Below are 17,762 nucleotides of genomic sequence, written 5' to 3'. Positions count from 1 at the left end.
GCGCAGGGGGCTCCCCTCCCCTCCCCTCCCCCGGCCGCCATCTTGTGTGGGGGAGCGCTAGGGTACGGCCCGGGTGCGCGTGTCTGGAGGAGGACAAATGTTTTCTGTCTTGCAGCGCCTAACCTGAGGCGCAAATGGCGTTTACAAGCATATACACCGCTACATAAAAGGTGCCCTTCGCAATAGGGTGCCCCCTTGAGAGGACGTACCTCACCCCACTGGTGTTCTGGCTCCTGTTACCCTTACCTGCAGTGCCCCCGGGGGGAGAGCCCCTTGGCACGCAGAACAGCTCCATTCCCTCCAGTACTGCAGGGTGACTGAAACAGTTACAAAAGCATCATGGAATCACAGAATCATAAAGGTTGGAAAAGACCCCCAAGGTCATCTGCTCCAACTGTCCCCCTACCACCAATGTCACCCACTAAACCATGTCCCTAAGTACCACGTCCAACCTTTCCTTGAACACCCCCAGGGACGGTGACTCCACCACCTCCCTGGGCAACCCGTCCCACTGCTTGACTGCTCTTCCTGAGAAGAAATGTCTCCTAATTTCTAACCTAAACCTCCCCTGGCGCAACTTGAGGCCATTCCCTCTTCAGACAGTGATCTTTGGTTAGAGGAAATGGTATCGTTGCAAAAACCTGTCAAAAGTTTGGCTGCTGGTTGTCAAATATGAAAATTTATACACCAGCCTAAGAGACTGGTGTATAAACCTCAGGTCCATCTGAGCTGCTGAGGGCTGCTGGCAGTAATCCCTTAGTTGGCCAGTGAAACTGTAAGCCTGTGGACAGGATGCCTGTAACTCCTTTGGGTCATGTTCTTCATCTGCTCCTTTGGCCGGCAGCTAGGAAACAAGCCGGCTGTTACGAAACCAAAAGGTTTTGTGGAAAGAAGGCCGCTTCCATAGCGGGGAATGCTGTGGAAAATATGATTGTATCTTAAAAACAGCAGGGGTCAAAAACCTTCTCTGAAAAGGCAGGGACTTCTTTTCCAGCTAACAGTATGCATTAACTGGAAAAGAGAAGTACAAAAGTCTGCAATGACTTCTAGCTAATGATTTTCTTCATTCTCCTGCTTGTTCCTTGTCTACAAGATGCAATGTGAAGAAGAAAGAGGAAAACATAACTTCTAGCCTATAGTGATAGGAGAGAGATAAAATCCATATTTTTTGAAGAAGGCTGAAAAAATAAAGTTCTAAGGTGTCATTTATTTGACTTGGAAGCTGAACTTTGGTGTTTAAATATTAGACTTATTACACAGAGTAGTACCATAATGCTATATATCTCTCTTCCTCAGTGATACAGTGATATTTTCATGCCATTATCTGCGAAAGACAGGAAAATCCTTTTGAGCAAAAAGACTGGAGATTAGCTAGGTGTCAGACACAATGTTAAACATATGTGAATGCTGCAGAAAGTTATGCCTTACATGGTGTATTTCATACCAGGTTGTATTTATAGGTTTAGTTTGGAGAGTGAGCAAGTACGGTATGGGGCTACGTCAAGATACTATGATCAGTTTGGCAATTTGGATGTTAAAATATTATCAGAGGACAGCATATGATTTTCAAGATCTCACTCCAGATCTGCAACCTGTACCTTACCTCTCCAGTGATGAAGGGGTAGAAAACCATGATTTCCTGAGGCTTAGTATGGATGCAGACAAGGACAATATTATGGACTCTGCAACACTGGAAACTACAGGACTACTAACTAATCCAGGGATATCCACCAGTGGTGATGGTAAAACACACTTTGACCTGTGATACTACAGTACGTGGCACTAAAGTACACAAAAAAACTCTTTCTACCGTATAAATTTCTATCGCATTTGGTACCAAAGTGGAGGTGTTACGGAAATGGCTGTCAGTTTAGGATTTACCGATGAGAAGTCAGAAGATTGCAATGATAGAACAGTAAGTACCCAGTAAGTAAGGTCCCGAAAAAGCAGCTGACTATTCCAGGCCCTGCATGCTGATGGCACAGAGGAGCTGAAACTGATGCTGCTACTTTGGCATGCACGGAATCAGTGACATCTTGGCTGAGTAACTGTGGTAACCAAAGTTCTTGAGCTCATGGGGTCTTTGTTCATTGAAGATGACTTTTGATCCTAAGTAGCTACAGTTTGGAAAGTCTTATGAGAAGGTGGTGGAGAGGAGTCAGGCCAAGCTCTTCTTTCCATGTCAGGATGCAGTACAGGCTGCTCAGGATAAGTCTCCTACAAAGTATTACTTCCAGGACCCCTGAGCCTGTACTTTAGGCATCTTAGGTTAGGGGGTAGTGTTCAGCAGTGGACACTGTTACCTCAAAAGAAGTGTTAATGTGTGAACTCCAGGGCTTCTGCTTTGTAAAACTGAAAGCCAAGCTGCTTGGGCCTTGAATCGGAACCTAGAAAATCTCCTCAGAGAAGAACAAAAAACAAAATCATTGTCTGTCCATCTGTGAAGTTTTATTACATTTAATTTATACCATAACATTTTAAATTGCTTGTACGGGAGAAATGCATTTAAAAGAGCAGTCAGTGTTCATGTGTTTATGGAAAACGCCATTTTCTGGTTTGTTTTCAAAGATACAGAAACAGTAGAGGAGCACCAGTTTTCAGCCATAATGGAGAACTGAGAGAACACCAAGGCAGCTTAGAGTCACAGAGAAATGCAGAGTGCCCCACACAGGTGTTGCTACAAACCTCCTGTGCATCCCACACATCAGACATTCTCACAGGTAAGGTGGAACACAGATGGGCAAATGCTCCGGGAGGAACTAGAGGGCTCTAATTTGTACTTCAGCCCATGGACCAACCTGTTTTAAGGGAAGACTGGCTTCAGTAGGAACAGATTTTCACTGCAGGTGAGATTTCTAAGTTGATTACCATTTTTTTTTCTGATTTCGGTCTTGGTACAAACTGTACAGAAATAGATGGGATATGAGTCATGCAAAATGAATCAGTAACAATGTTTAAAAATGTGCATGTATTCAAGCCAGATTTCTACAGCTTTTCATAATCTTTATGAATTTTTTCATAAACTGTGAACATCAAATTAGATTGTAACAATTTCACCATTTATTCACTATCGCGTTTAATTAAACCTATTTTAGGAAAAATAGAAAAAATGCCATTAACAGCATAAGCTCTGCAAGGCATCTTAACTTGACAATAAGAAAATTCTGGCTAGAAGTGCAAAAATGTCTTCATCTGGAATTAAAAAGTAGATGCAAGTAAGACTTAACTGATATAACAAATATTATAACCCTTACTTTTATATACTGAAGGAGTGAATAAGCTTGAGAGGATATACAATCCAAATACATGCTATTAAGGTAGAATTAACATTTGTTAAATATCAGTAAAACATGCAGTATCAAAAAAAAAGTCTTCAAGAACATATAATATTCCCTTTGTGCACTGTGCTACTCAGTTTTGGAACTGAATTGGCTGCAAACCTTCTACAGAGTGGAAACTTTGCACAAGTTGTTCTATCAGACTTTACATTGAAAAGTAATGCTAATATCTCAGGTAAGCCAGTGAAAGCCATAAAGAGGTGAAACTAACTCAAGCACGAGGCTCACACCTGTAGCTACCACTGACCTTTAACATACAAGTTAAAGTTACATTGACTAGCATGCCCTTTATATATGAAACTAAATAAATTAAATAATATTATAGAGATATTAAAAGTGCTTACAAAACCATCCTTTATTAAACAAGATTGATTTGATTCAGGTTCAAGAATAAAGCCTGTTTTAAATAAAAGGTACTGGGGTATTTAGAAGTTCATTTGGTTTAAAAACCTTACCAATACCACATATCTTTTGTACAGAATACAGGAAACAAATTTAATATATTAAATAATAGTCATACTTAGAAACGTTTACTAGCTGATGCCTTTCCATTATTAGTGTATGGACTGCAAAGAATGCTATTAAATCACAAACACTGAAATAAGAAAAGCTGTTAGGTTATTTTCATAATTGAGAGCAAAGGCAGAGAATCTTATGAAACTGTCCAATACCCAACATCACCCATCCTTGCATACTTAATGAAAAATTTGAGTTCTTGTTAAACAAATTAGAATTAGCATTAAAATTATTTAAATCCTTCTGTAGTTATAAGTAACGCTTGAATTATTTTGTAAAATTTTACTACATTTGCAGTTATGATTAATTTTTCTGCAGTAGAGTCAACATTTGTGAGCATTCAGGTGTGCAAATACGGATTTTTACATGTGCCATGCCTTGGAAAAAGCACTTTCTACAAGAGTCACCCCAGCACTATCCGCAGGGCTTTAACCATGAGGTAATATGTCTCTGCATAAATCAGGATACAAAGGAACACATACAGCTTTGAGAGAGGTTAGAGAAAGCTTTATAACAGTCATCTCTTTACTGTAGGTTTAGTGTAAGCAAGGAATATTGCAGAAACTGCGGTGCATTAACCAGTCCTCACTGTTTTCAGACTGACCTCTCTGCTGGTGGTTCAAGCATGTACACTTGAAAAAGGAGAAGAAAAGCTTAAACTCTTGTTTTTCAGGTTGTGCAAAAAAGGTTGGCACAAAAAAAACTGGCACAGGAAACTTTTTGGTTTCAAGTGTAAGGGTAGTGGTTAGAAACACACAACAAGGAAACGTGAACAATGTTTGTTTTATTGACCCGTTGTTAGAATTTACAGATCTATTGTATATTCCCCCAAATATATGGAATGTGGGGTAGTTCACTGAATATTATACAGATCAACTTTTTTTTTTTTTTGTAGTGGACGAAAATGTTAAAATACAAAATCGTTAATTTAATGCAAAAGAAAGGCAAAAATTCTTCAGTAGAAACTATACTCTCATAAGTTCTTGAAAATTATAACATGATAGGCCATTTTCAAAGATTTTCAGATTACCTGTGTTTATTTATGAACAGTATGGTTCTTTTTTTTTGTAGCTGCCTCATTGTTTTGAGACTATGTAGTAAGTACTTATGCTGTGGACTAATCTGAAAAATGGAGAAGTCAAGAATTCCGAGAATGATACCAGAATCATTTCTAAGTTGTAGCTAGGGAACAGTGAAAACATTGTTAACACCAAAGCAAAAGGAAATCCCGAGGAAAAAATATTTTAAAAATACAAATGGTCAGCATTTTATCTTTTTTTTTTTTTTTTTTTTTTTTTTTTTTGCCCCATATCATTATACTTTTTCACATTAAAGAAGACAATAACATGTAGTTTGGGTCTAATATCCCCACTCTGAACACATAAATGGCATTATGACTAGAAGCCCAAACAATGTAATTCTTAGAAGTGCTATTTAAAATTTGATTCTGCTCATACATCCTTCATTTGTTCTGTTCTCATGAAACTCAAAACAAGATCTGTAATTCTGAACAGAAACAAAAAGAGTTGCTTCTGAGGTAGTTCTGAAAAACAATCAGACACAGTTTTTTGTTGTTGTTTTATTTAATATACAGGTAGTAGCTAAAAATTATAAATGGATTCTGCTATGTAAATGTTCAACTGAGCACAAATTCAGTGTCCAATGAACATAAATTATGTAATTCAGTTCCTTCACAGCACTATTAAGAAACTACCAGTAATTTACCAAACACAAATATCAGTCCTTAAAAAACATGTATCTCTCCTTAAGATGACATCTTAGAGAACTTGCTGATCTTACAGTTGGAAGTCAGTCTGCATTCAGTTTATCATACTCAGTCTCTGTTATACAGATCTCAAGACTACTACTGGACAGAAAAGACAGAATACAAAACAGACAGGGAACTTTGAAGTGCCTCAGAATTTACTTCTGATGCTTCAGAAAATATTTTCCTTAATCTGAAAGAGTTACGAAGATGCTTCATAATTATGGCAGAAGTCCAGACAAGAACATCTTGGGCAGACAGGACAAAGTACTAGCTCTGTGGATTTTATATAACGTATTCTGTCATTTCCTATCCAGCTCGGCTACTTGAAGGTTAAAAAACCAAACATACAAAAATAAACCACAACCACCAACAAAAAGAGCAAAAGACTTAGTGGTTCATATATTCTCTTTACATTCTTTCAAACGCTTATGACTTCCTGATATGGCTTCCAGTGGGAATCTAATCAATCAAGCAGCAAAAAAAAAAAAAAAAAAAAGATTACTTACTCAAAGTTTTTTCTCAGGATATATTATTGTCTGTATATACATGTCTACATTAATACCATCCATATGCGTACGTAAACTCTATCTGTTAGAAAACTGTCCTGTTAATATAGATAAGATACACTAACATATAAGATATGAAGGGGTGCTTCTAGAGAAGAAGAATGAACTTTATAGGAAAAAAGATGCATACAAAGATTTCCTGAGCTAAATGTCAAAAACCGTCTAGGATAAGAATTTTATGTATGTTCTAAAAGTCACACTGTCTTTATACAAAAGAAAGGTTAGCCATGAGGAACTGACTCTCTCACCTAAGTTAATGGGACAAGGTAATGACTACTGAAGAGGTTATCTTAGAGGACAAGTTTAGAAGTAGTCAAAGGATTTCCTTTTCAACAGATACAGAAATTTAATTAAGATTCCATTAAAAGAACACATTGGTATGAAACTGGGTGGGGGGGAGCGTATTTTACAGGCAATCGATGTGCTTTGGGTCCTCATTATCATGAAGGCTCTGTCCCAGCTGTTCCTTCCCCTGCCACTAAGGAGGCAGCTAATGAGGCTGTGTGAAGACAGGCTTGTGTCCTGCAGGAACAGGTGCTTGTAGTGGCCTTAACCAGAAGGCTGTTTTACATCAAGGAGTTAATGACCCACGTAACAGCTGACTTGAGCAGGCACATGCGTGTGCTGTGCTGTACATATCACTTGGATGTTGGATGAACTTACTAATTGCAGCAGAGAAGGCTATACGTGGCTTTTTCTTGGCACCTGGCCTGGCACGTCTCGTCTTATCTTGACATGAAGCAGCATGTTCATGTATCTTTTCACTTGAGAATAGAAATGATAAATAGAGTTGGTTACTTCCAAGAAAATCCCATAATAGCTCTAAAGACTCCTGTGCTGGCAAATCTCACCACAGATCATATCTGTGCAGCAGGCTGTGCCCTGACTAAAGGTCTAGCCAATGCTGTACAACTTGGGGTTCCCAGCATCTGAAGGGATGTAAGGTATCTACACTATCCCCTTTTACCTTTTCTTATCGCCAATAAATGTTGTTTTAATCAATACCTAAAGTAGTCCACGTGCCTTTCTTAATGGGATCCGTAACTGACACTTGCTAGTGGTGCAATACAGTAACTGTTTTCTATGTTTTGTGATGTAACTTTGAAGTACAGTGGGTTTTGCCAGATCAGATGAGTGGAATCCCAAAGGACAGGGTTAACTGGAAATGATGGCTTCTAAATCAAAGTCTGATGAAAGATGTCAAATAAAGATTAAGATGCTTCCAAAAAGAGCTTCAAATGACTGTCCTGTGAAGTCACTTTTTTATTAATAACATTCTGTGCCTATTGGGAGATTAAAAAAAAAAGGCCAATACTGAAGGAAGGTTCTTTTATATTTTAAGAGGTATCAGAAAGTTGTGAGGCTACAGAAGATAGAAGAGAAAGTTTCCACTGTTCAGACTCTACATACATTGGCTGTCATAATGTTGAACTTCTGGCTGTACTGTAAAACTTACAGGACCCTTCGTCTGTATCATAACTGTCTGCATGGTCAGAAGTATGTGTCTGTGATAGCCAATACATCATCCATTGAGGATTTTCAAGTTACGTGTGCTGCTGGTGATGCAAGTTTTTAGTGTTTAGGTAGGCTTTCTTCTCTTACTCTCGTTTGATGGTGACTTGTTACGTTAGGGGGAGGACTCTGTATAGGAATTACTGTCACTCAAATGAAAGGGTTCAGATGTTTTTTTCCCCTCCTTCCAAAAGCCAGAGCCTCTGGCAATTCCAAAAATCATTTGGTTGTTGGTCTCAGTCAAAGCCAATGATCTCCTGTCCATCATTTAGGAAGGACTTGACAAAGTGGAGAAAAACAGTGGATAGCGTGTCTGGTTTTAACTGTGGGTCTCCTAGCTTGGGAACTTGTTGCGCATGTCAGCACAAGCAAAGCACCTAGGCACATCGATTGCCTATAAAACATGTTTAGCTGCGATATTTTCTAGCTAGTATTACATACAGCTACATTATAATAGCTAGAATTGAGTGTCCTTTTCTAATCAAAACACTTAGAATTCTGATCATGAAAGTATTGTAAACAGATAGATTTAGCTGTAATGATGAAATAGATTTCAAAAGATTTACCCTAAATGTAGCTATAGCTGTGCTTCTACTGTCAAGACCACAGATGGACTACTAAAAAAGCTTACTGATTTGTAATTACATTACCACCCCTTTGAGCAAAAGCCCAGATTTGGGGTCCTGTGAAAGAAACTTTTTCAGATGGGAGATACACACTATGAAGGTGACCTAACTGCCAAGGAAACTAGAGATAAATAGGATATTCAAATGGAGTCCTTTCCAAACTGGCATCAGAAAACAAAGTCTGTCTCTGGCTTTACTGTGGAGAAGATGTCAAACAAATATGTCTCTCTGAACAACATACAGAACACAGGATTTTGCAGAAATTTCATGCCAGATACTCCAACCTTGTGTGCAAGAAATAACTCTTTCTTTGCCTTTAATTTTTAGGAAAGTTGTACGGAGTTTTTGCTGCTTATTCCACTTCCATTGGCTTGAACCCACTCTCCTCACAGCTTCTTGCTGTGTGCTTGCATCCGAGGACTTTTTTTTAGTTCTGTAATCCCCTTCTGGCTTCCTGTCTAGCACTCTTCCTTGCGTTCTACTATTTATATTACAAAAGTGTTTTAATTGTTCCTACTGTTGCCCACAAAGAATGCTTTGCTGAGCATTAAGTGATACCTTTGCTTTTGTCACAATATGATAACAATGCTAATAACATATTTTTGGTGTAAAACTATCCTTTCTGAGTACGATTAAATCAAGGCTGTATTGTCATATGAGCTTTATTCCACCTTGTCAGTGCTTGTCTATAGCCCCTTCTCCAAGGATATCAGCAATGCAACAACACGAAGTAAGATGACAATACATTTTATTCACAGTATTACAAGCTATTTCTAAACCTATGTTTTCGTACCTGCGGGACCCATACTTCATCCAATGTGAAGTTTTTACTTTCATTAAGGATCATGGGCCAAGACAGTACTTTATACAGACAACCTTCCTGTTAAAAACAGAAATTGAACAGATTAAAAATGTGAAATTCAGATGTGTATCATTTGCAAATATGGTACACAAAAGGGCGGCATCATGCTTCAGTATGTTTGATCTACTTCTCTTTAAGAGATAATTGTCTTTGTCAGGGTTGCAAATGAGTAAGTATCAACCATCATGTCCAAACCTCCAGAACTGCTCCAACCATTTCTTTCATAAACTGGGCTGCCAGAGGGGGCCATCAAAGTTCCCTTACTACTGTATGTAGATGAGGAGTTGGCCTAAATATCCTTTGCCATTCTCCTGAAAAAGGAAGCAATGTGCTCATCTTAGATGTAAAGAGTTTGGGCAGAATTTATTTCGACAAGACCATGTAGATTAGATTGATTATTTTTTTTTCTCTTTAGAGAGAAGGAAGTCTGAAATTTCAAAGAGATTTTTAAAGTTTAATTTCCCAAACCATATTCTCATGGGTAGGTTTCTCTTCTGTTTAGTGTATCGTTTTGATACCTCCCACATGCTTAATTTTGAATAGTGTATGATGTTAAATCCACTACATTAAATGCTAAAATGTTAAGCTGCTAAATACATCCATTCAGCCTAAAGAGGTCTCAACACATGTAAAAACAGTGATATTTTGCATGTGGACCACTATGCATGAAACATTTAAATTACATCCTTGGTGGTCGACTTACTTTTTTGATGGATGAAGTATAATCTTAGTCAGTTCTGCCTTTTATCTCCCATAAAATTTGCTTCTGCATTTCTAACAAAAATCACCATCCTATCTGTAGAACAAGGAATGTGGTATCTCAGTAGAACAGCATAAGCACACAAACAGCATTTGTATTCATAACTGTGCATGTTATGAAGAGAGCATGTAGAGCTGCTACTGCTGCAGAGGATCAGACAGGTAGGCAGTGTGCTGACAAGATGCCTTACTCTAAGATGTCCTAGGGCTTAGAGTAGCATCTTGGAATTACAATACTGATGTGGTGCAACAGTACGCACCAGCTTCTTGTGCTATGTACAAGAAGGAACATAGATTTGATAATATTACTCTTGCCATTGGAGCAGGATAGTTTCTTCAGCTTCATACCCGCACACAACATTGGTGGAAGAAGTCTTCCTCGTGCTTCACAACTTATCAGCAATTAACTTACAAGGAAATAACAGGTTGGAAATGCTCTTGATTTGAAGTTCCATTAGGCAACTATATTCATCCCAGTCATAACAGGCTATCTGAAAAGAGAGAAGTTGTACTCATACATTGAATATTGTGCTATACTTCTTTTTTTTTTTTTTTTTTTTTTTTTTTTTTTTTTTATATGCAGCCCAACTAGAATGAAATCTGTAACTCTCACCTGGTCCTTAACTGTTGGATGCCACAGAAATTTCCTAATGAAAGGCAAAAAAAATCAACAATCATTTTGTTAAACTTCTTATTTTATCTTGATACAACATAATGTCAATTGTTTAGATAGAAAGAATTCAACCTGCCAATCTCTGACTTAAAAACAAAAGCAGCAAGTCTGTCTTTCTACTATACAGTTTAAGCTTCCTTATGTTTTAAAAATTTTACTCAAAGATGACCATAGGTTCTAAAGATTTGTAGCCAACAACTGATATCAACATTACCCAGAACACATAACTAAAAATTTAGATAACAGAAAAATTGCAGCCCCCAGTTTCTTTACTTTGTTCGTTTCTTTAACTTTTTCTTTTAACAGCACATTGGGTGAAATTTTCAACTATAGCAGCCTTTTGGGATGAAGTACAAATAATGCTTTTGCAGCTATTTCAGACAGTAATCTGAGTAAAGAAAAAAAATATTTCAATAGTTTTCTGCATTGATTCTATCAGGCCACTGTCCTAGTAGAGAACAAGTAGAGAAATAACGTCTTTCTACACAAACTACACCTGAGGTCCTAAAAACAAAGAAAATATGGTATTCATAAATTAGCTCCATTTAATATGTACACACTGCACAAACGTACATTATTTTTAATTTTTATAAGCTCTAAGGATTATCATTTTTGTACAATAAATTCTCATTTATTATTTTAGTATTCTGAACTCTATTCACAAAAAAAAAACACCCTTTCCAATAATTTCAGTATGTTACCGAATTATTTTATTAAGAATTAAATCTCACATCCACTTAACCCTCCACATCAGCAAGTAAAAACTACAATAGCTCCATCCATATTAGCCAAGCTAAAATTGATGCTACAACAGATTTTTTTCAAACCTCAAGTTAGGAACGCTGGAAAGCTGCTACATATACATCTATATACACCATCCTAAATATGTCTAAATCTTGATCGTCAGAAGCTGCGCTTCAATTATGAGTAACAAGCAAACATGGCTCCAGTTGGTTGTTATGCAAACCATTAGAACAGAGCTCCCAAGGCTTCCACTTCTGGACTATTTAACAAACTACCTTTTTTTTTTTTTTTTTTTTTTCTTTTTAGAAAACTTACTTTTTCTTCAGTTATTCTTTGAGATAAGATTTTTTTAAGGATACGCAGTTTTAAAGAAAATACAAAAAAGCTGGCTTGTTGGGATGAACTTTAGACTAACTTTAATTTAATTCTAAAGGCAAAAAAGATCTACTGGATATGCTTTTACTTTCCTAAGCTTTTTGATACGTGAGAAATCCCTGTACAAGAATGAAGTTTGAGCTGATAGTAGTGTACTGATAGTACTGCACTTCTCATCACAAATGTAAACAGTTCAGAGGGTTATAGGAAAATAACACATTTATTTATTTATTTTTAATTTGTAGACAACTTATACTGTGAAATGCAGAAAGGTCCAGTTTGGAGGGGAGACTGATCACTGTTAGGAGAGATGTGGGCTTGCTATTGAACCCTTTAGCACGTTCAGTGCAGCCTGGAATTAGGCAGATGGAAATAAGCAGAACTACAGAGATCTTACCCAGTTTCACTCTTTGTAAACTTGTAAACTCGGGCTTGTATTGAGGTAGGATGACAGGCATAAGACAACCTACTGTGGCACTGAATCTGAAATCTGTCGGTCAGAGGCTGTTGACTCAGGCAGCCCTAAACCAGAGTACCTAGCTGGGTGCTGCTACTGTAGTTTTTCATAAAGAAATCAATTCCAGAAAATCATCAGTCCCTGAAAACACTCCTGAAGACACCTGATTGTACTTCCCATCTGTGATCTGAGAGTCTGAAAGGGCAAGGCTTGTTCACTAGTATTTTTAGCAGCCCTTGAAGGAGAATACTAAGAGTTGAATTGGCAGCTTGATTGAAAACTTTGAAAGCTCAACTGGTTCTGACAAGGGAATAATCAGGCTACTTTGTGCTTTGATGCAGAGCGTAGTGATGATATCATCGGATGCACACAGGGTTTTTTCAGGCTCTATGCTTCAATATATTAATGGCAAGACCTTTGTCCTTGAATCTTCTCCTGAAATCAACTGCATGAAATCTATAACTTACCAAGAGCAATCCATTTTGACTGATTTGGGTGGAGGAAGAAACTGGTGGAATGGCAGAAACACACAGACATTTTAAAAACCCTGCCACCACTGCAGGTGAGAGTGGTACTGAAAGAGAGACTGAGCAGCATGCTGTGGGGAGGGATCAGGGAGGAGGAAGTCTGAAATAATCAGACATCTTTAAAGGAAGGGCTCAACCATGGATTTACCTCACAGAAGCGACTAGGGAAGTCACAGGCCTGAAAGCAAACAGATTTGACTGCATAGAGGTGCTTGAGCAAAACATAAGCAGAATTATCTCAAAAAAAAACACAAGTAATTTCTGCTTATAAAGTTGGCTTGATAAATTTACTAATCTGATTTAAAAGGACACGGGAATGTGTGTGCTAACTCTGGGCATCCAGTCCCTTACACTTTCTCCCCAAGTGAGAGATTACAACTTGCTCCCCAAGTTCAGGTTGCATGAAGCAGCCTGAAAATGTTGGATTTTCTCTGCATCACTGTTACTATCAATGGCATAGGTGATTACCGCTGTAGCTAAAGATGAATATGGTATTCTCTGCCGAGACTTGTTCTCTTTGGAAATGGGGATGGAAGATGCAGGGGCTTGCCAATGATAGACTTACTGATAGCTTTGAGATTGCTTCATTCATTGGCAGTGAGTTCCCTGTGAGTTTTGGTAGCAGAACCCAGAAGCGTACACAACAGCTTGCCAAAGTATACATTTCATGCTAATTGATGAAGAAGGTTTCAAAATCATCTGGTATCCTAAATTAATGGTGGCCTTCCTCAACAGAATGAAGCAGTGTCTGGTGGTTCCTGGTGAAGGACTATCTGGCTGAATCCTGGTATAAGAATTCCAAAGCCAGCGAATTGCAGCACTGATGGTTCAAAGATGAAGTCAAAGAAAGGCCTTCGCCTCACAGTAATTTAGCCATTGTGTACTGGGGAAAACCATACGTTTCTGATTCCTACAGCATAGCTGATAGAACACCTAATCCTGGCATTAAATTAGATCAATTTTCTTGTGCAAAGTTGCAAGCATTATGAAAATGTTTCTTTTATCAAAATACAAGAAACAAACCGATTTCTTAGGCCTCACATTGTAAGACTTTTTCTTCACTCAGCAGATCATTTTTGTGATCCTTAATCCTTCCCCAATTTTGTGCATTCCTTTTGAACAGGGAGTATCAGAACTGGACACAACTGTATTAGTTTCAGCTTTATCAACGCTATGCACCAATGCAAATCGATCGTTTCAGTTCATCTTCATGTTCTCTACCTTATACATACAAAAAAGCCTGCTAGATCCTTTACATTTTGCCTGTAAAAGAGATATTTGCACTTCTACGAACAAGGCGGTTAATAGTCTGGAAGACAGTCAGAACTTTCTCTTGAGTAACCTGAGTGTCAATAGCAGTTTTAGAAACGGAGAAAATATTTGAATAAACCTGTCTGCAAATCCAAAACAACAGTGAGGATAAGAGAATTAGTATTTATCATTTTCATTTATCACTTCATAGTACCAACCATAAACGAGAGGCTGAATCTCTTCTCTGTTCATGTGGGTCTGACTTGCCTAAACATTGTATCTAGGATTCATCTACCCCAAATTAGATACCTAAACTACAGATGGGTGCATGTCACAAAACAGGAGCTTTCATGTAATTAAGACAAATTCCCAAGCACAAAAGACTAAGCCCTGAACCTCTCAGTATTTCTAGGATCTTCAGATTCCTTTGGGAAAAGCGCTCAAGAGGTCTACTGTCAACCTAAGCCATGCAGTTATTTCCTAAATAACATCTGAAAATAAAAGCACTGTCAGGCCTGGAATGTGTGTTCAAGGACTGTGGAACTCAGCACCCTCATTCCCATCTCTTGTCTTTTCCTTGCTTCTGCACACAGACGCTTATGATTTGTCTTAATTTCTCTTCATGGCAGGTTAGGCTCCTACCCTTCCAGAGGTGTTCTTACAGCCACGGCGTCAGAGACCAAAAAGTCACTTTATCGCTCGAGTTAGAAGGCATTAAAATCCATGCTGTGTTGAAAAGCTGCAATTGAGCTAGAGTCTTCAGAGCTAAATGTAGGACATAACATTTCAATGTCCCAAGGATAAATCTGGTGGTATATTCTAGAACCATCCGTTAATAATACATGTATACATACATTAGCAGATGGATTCTAATAAAGGATCATGTTTTTCCTCCTACTTATCCACACAGGAGGCTTTACTAGTCTTCTCAAGCCAGTTCCTGTGGCAAGTAAGACATTATTTTTTATTTTTATCAATAAATTCCCAAAGTAGTCTGTAAGAAGGAAAGCAGAAATACACATTTGCATAATTCTAATTTACAAGGGATTATGGCTGCCTTTACTTTTCTTATAGTTCTTATCTATTTTATGTAGTATCTGCATGTGCTTCGTTCATAAAACATCCCCAAGTTAGAGCAGTGTCTTTTAATAGTGGCTGACAGACATATCTTTTGCTCTTTCAATCTCAATCCCATTAAACAAACAAACAAACAAACAATGAATCTTGTAGGATCATTTCCTTTGTCAACTGGAATTCTTTTTTATTAAGAATCCTGATGTCATTGGGACAGTAGGGAAGTCTTGGTATAGATAGAAGCACATTTTGAAGAAGGAAGTCAAACTCTTTAATTTGCTTTTAATGACTATAAATTTCAATGTAGCATTTCAATTCTAGCAGTCCTACCATATATCATCTCATGTGAGCAAGGAGGATAGCAGTGTGAAAACTTATTGAACTGACTGCAAGAAATTGAGGTAAATGATTAGTGTCACACTCTTAGAAGAATTGCACCAACGGTGGTACAAAATTATTTCTTAAGTTTCTTCTAATTTCAGAAGGTAGACAGTGAAATCAAAAACTAGGAAAAAAAAAAATTGTCTGTTATTGGACTTTAATTTCTAAGCTTAAAAACCACATATATTCTGTATCTCGGTGGTGTTTGGAAACTGTACGTGTCTGTAAGATCTCACTGAGAAGAGAGCATTCGGACTTAAAATGAATGGTTGTAACATTATAGCTCCATGGAATAATACAGCTTTCACCATTACCGAGAACACCTTCTCCTCCATAACCTCCACTGAGCTACTTGGAATGTGTAGAAGACAAGAGGTTAACAAGAGCTAACACAAAACCATGTTGCAGACAATAATCGGGGCCACTGATGAATTCAGAAGAGTTGTGTGAATAAGTCATAAGAGAAAACGTGGCTTAAAGAGAGAACCTACTTGTAGGAATAATCTTATTGTAACTCTTGCAGAATTATGCATGAAAACATGCATGACAACAGAAATAGTCTTGAACATTGAGAATTTCTAAGTCTTTGGGAAGAATTCTTACTTTCTCATCCTCTCGGTGTGTGTACATTTGCATTCCTGATGCAGTCATTCTGAGCACTGAAAGCAGAAAGTATTAGTATGCTTGGTAGGCAGCTAACTACAGAACCAGATAAAGACAACAAATCATATTATTGAATTCTATATCCTTATGTTTATATGCTTCACTTGCCAATTATCAGTGCATTCCATGGAATTATTGATGAATTCTATTAATCCAGTAATTAATGGGTTCCCTGCAGAGACCAACAATCTGTATGGTCCTACTAATGATAGGGAGATAGCACACTGCCCCTTTATTAGAATATACAATGGCATGAATATGGCTGTAGTAGCTATAGTATGTAGTATCCAGTCTGGAGAGAATTTGAAACTTGGAGGTAACAGAATAATGCAAGTTAATTAAGACAGAGAAATGATGCTTTGTTATGTTCCGATGAACAGCTGCTGCACAGCTTCCCAAAATTATTTGCCTAACTTTAGGTAGCTACCACAATAATATCACTAGGCCATGAACACAATAATACAGCTAGAATGCACCTAGTTCACAAAATATGTAGGATAAGAACAGATCTGATGGGGTGCAAAAGGCCAGTGTCACAGAAGGAGGTTACTTGTTTGAAGACCAAGGCCCAAGCAGGTCTATTTCACTACAGCAGGGTACAGCAGGGCTGACAGAAACTTAAAAACTGAAAAATTCAATGCATATAAAGCAGAGTATAAGCTTTGTAGCTTGGTTTCTGGAGAAAATGCGATACAGGACAGGACCTTTTCCTATTCCTATGAACTGTGTGAGTTTCCTAGGAAGCTGCTGCTTTCAATGGAGACTTAAGAAGCCTAAGAGCCTCTTACTGAGTGTTTAGTAAATACTTACTGAAACTAGGAGTCTGTCCAAGGCCCCTAAAGTAAAAAATGCCAGCAGCTCAGTTAGGACAGGTTTTGTTTCTTTTTCTCTCTGAGTTTGAAATTTCAGACAGTGATAATCACCCTGTCCAGTCTGCCTAGAATTTGAATTAGTCTGCGGGCTCGGTGGTCTCAAGGGGGATGCTGGATTACTGGAAACACGTTGTTACACCCCAAACTCACTTTAGTTTGTTCTGTCAACAGGTTTATCAACTTCCAGACTTACCACAATAAATGAAATATTTCAAAAGGCAAAAATAATGCAAATTTTGTTCTTGGTAGAGATGCAAATGCCACTGGCTTCAATAAAAGACATTTGTGCAAAATAACCATGTGTGTGTGAGAAGATTCAGGTGAATCAATAGACTCTGTTCCTTATTTGGATTTAATTCATAAAACAATGTTATTTTCTTATAATTGATTATTCTATGCTTCTGTTGTGTAACAAACCAGCAGTTAGTAAGATAAAAAAAAAAAAAAAAAAAAAAAAAAAAAAAAAAAAAGTAATACCAGAACACACATAATTAAGAAACAATTACTGAAGTTGCCAGAATGCATGGATTCCCATTTCACGGGGTGGGGCAGGGAATTATTTTAGCTCTGCTGTGACAATTATGATGGAAAAAAACATCTCTGATTACAGGAACTTTTTTATGGAGTGTTGCTATGTTGCCATCTAGCGATGAAATAGACACATACAATTGATAAAGGTGTAGGGGAGCAAACCAAACCTACGGAACAAGAATTTAACACCCCCGTTAAAAGTCCTACTCGTTTCTTGCAGTATCATACATTTGCATGATAAAACCGGTGACAAATACGTTTGCTAAA

General features: G+C 37.8%; 2 long non-coding RNA genes across 2 annotated transcripts in view; one reads left to right on the top strand and one right to left on the bottom strand.

Moving 5' to 3' along the window:
• Positions 1–49: 49 nt before the first annotated feature.
• LOC311433876 lies at positions 50–6,169 on the top strand. The gene is made up of 2 exons (XR_014691036.1): positions 50–1,915; positions 2,569–6,169. It is a non-coding gene; the product is annotated as an uncharacterized lncRNA (long non-coding RNA).
• The window catches only part of LOC311433877, a 27,878-nt gene continuing 12,542 nt past the window's right edge, over positions 2,427–17,762 (bottom strand). Inside the window, exons 4-8 of the long non-coding RNA XR_014691037.1 lie at positions 10,561–10,594; positions 10,296–10,438; positions 9,120–9,206; positions 6,852–6,952; positions 2,427–2,901 (exon numbers count right to left, since the gene is read on the bottom strand). This is a non-coding gene — a long non-coding RNA (uncharacterized lncRNA). The remainder of the gene's footprint in view (positions 2,902–6,851; positions 6,953–9,119; positions 9,207–10,295; positions 10,439–10,560; positions 10,595–17,762) is intronic.

The sequence above is a fragment of the Aythya ferina genome, assembly GCF_964211825.1.
Source record: "Aythya ferina genome assembly, chromosome: 3".
Classification (NCBI taxonomy): domain Eukaryota; kingdom Metazoa; phylum Chordata; class Aves; order Anseriformes; family Anatidae; genus Aythya; species Aythya ferina.
The sequence above is the reverse complement of the archived record's forward strand: the minus strand, read 5'-3'. Positions and strand labels throughout refer to the sequence as shown.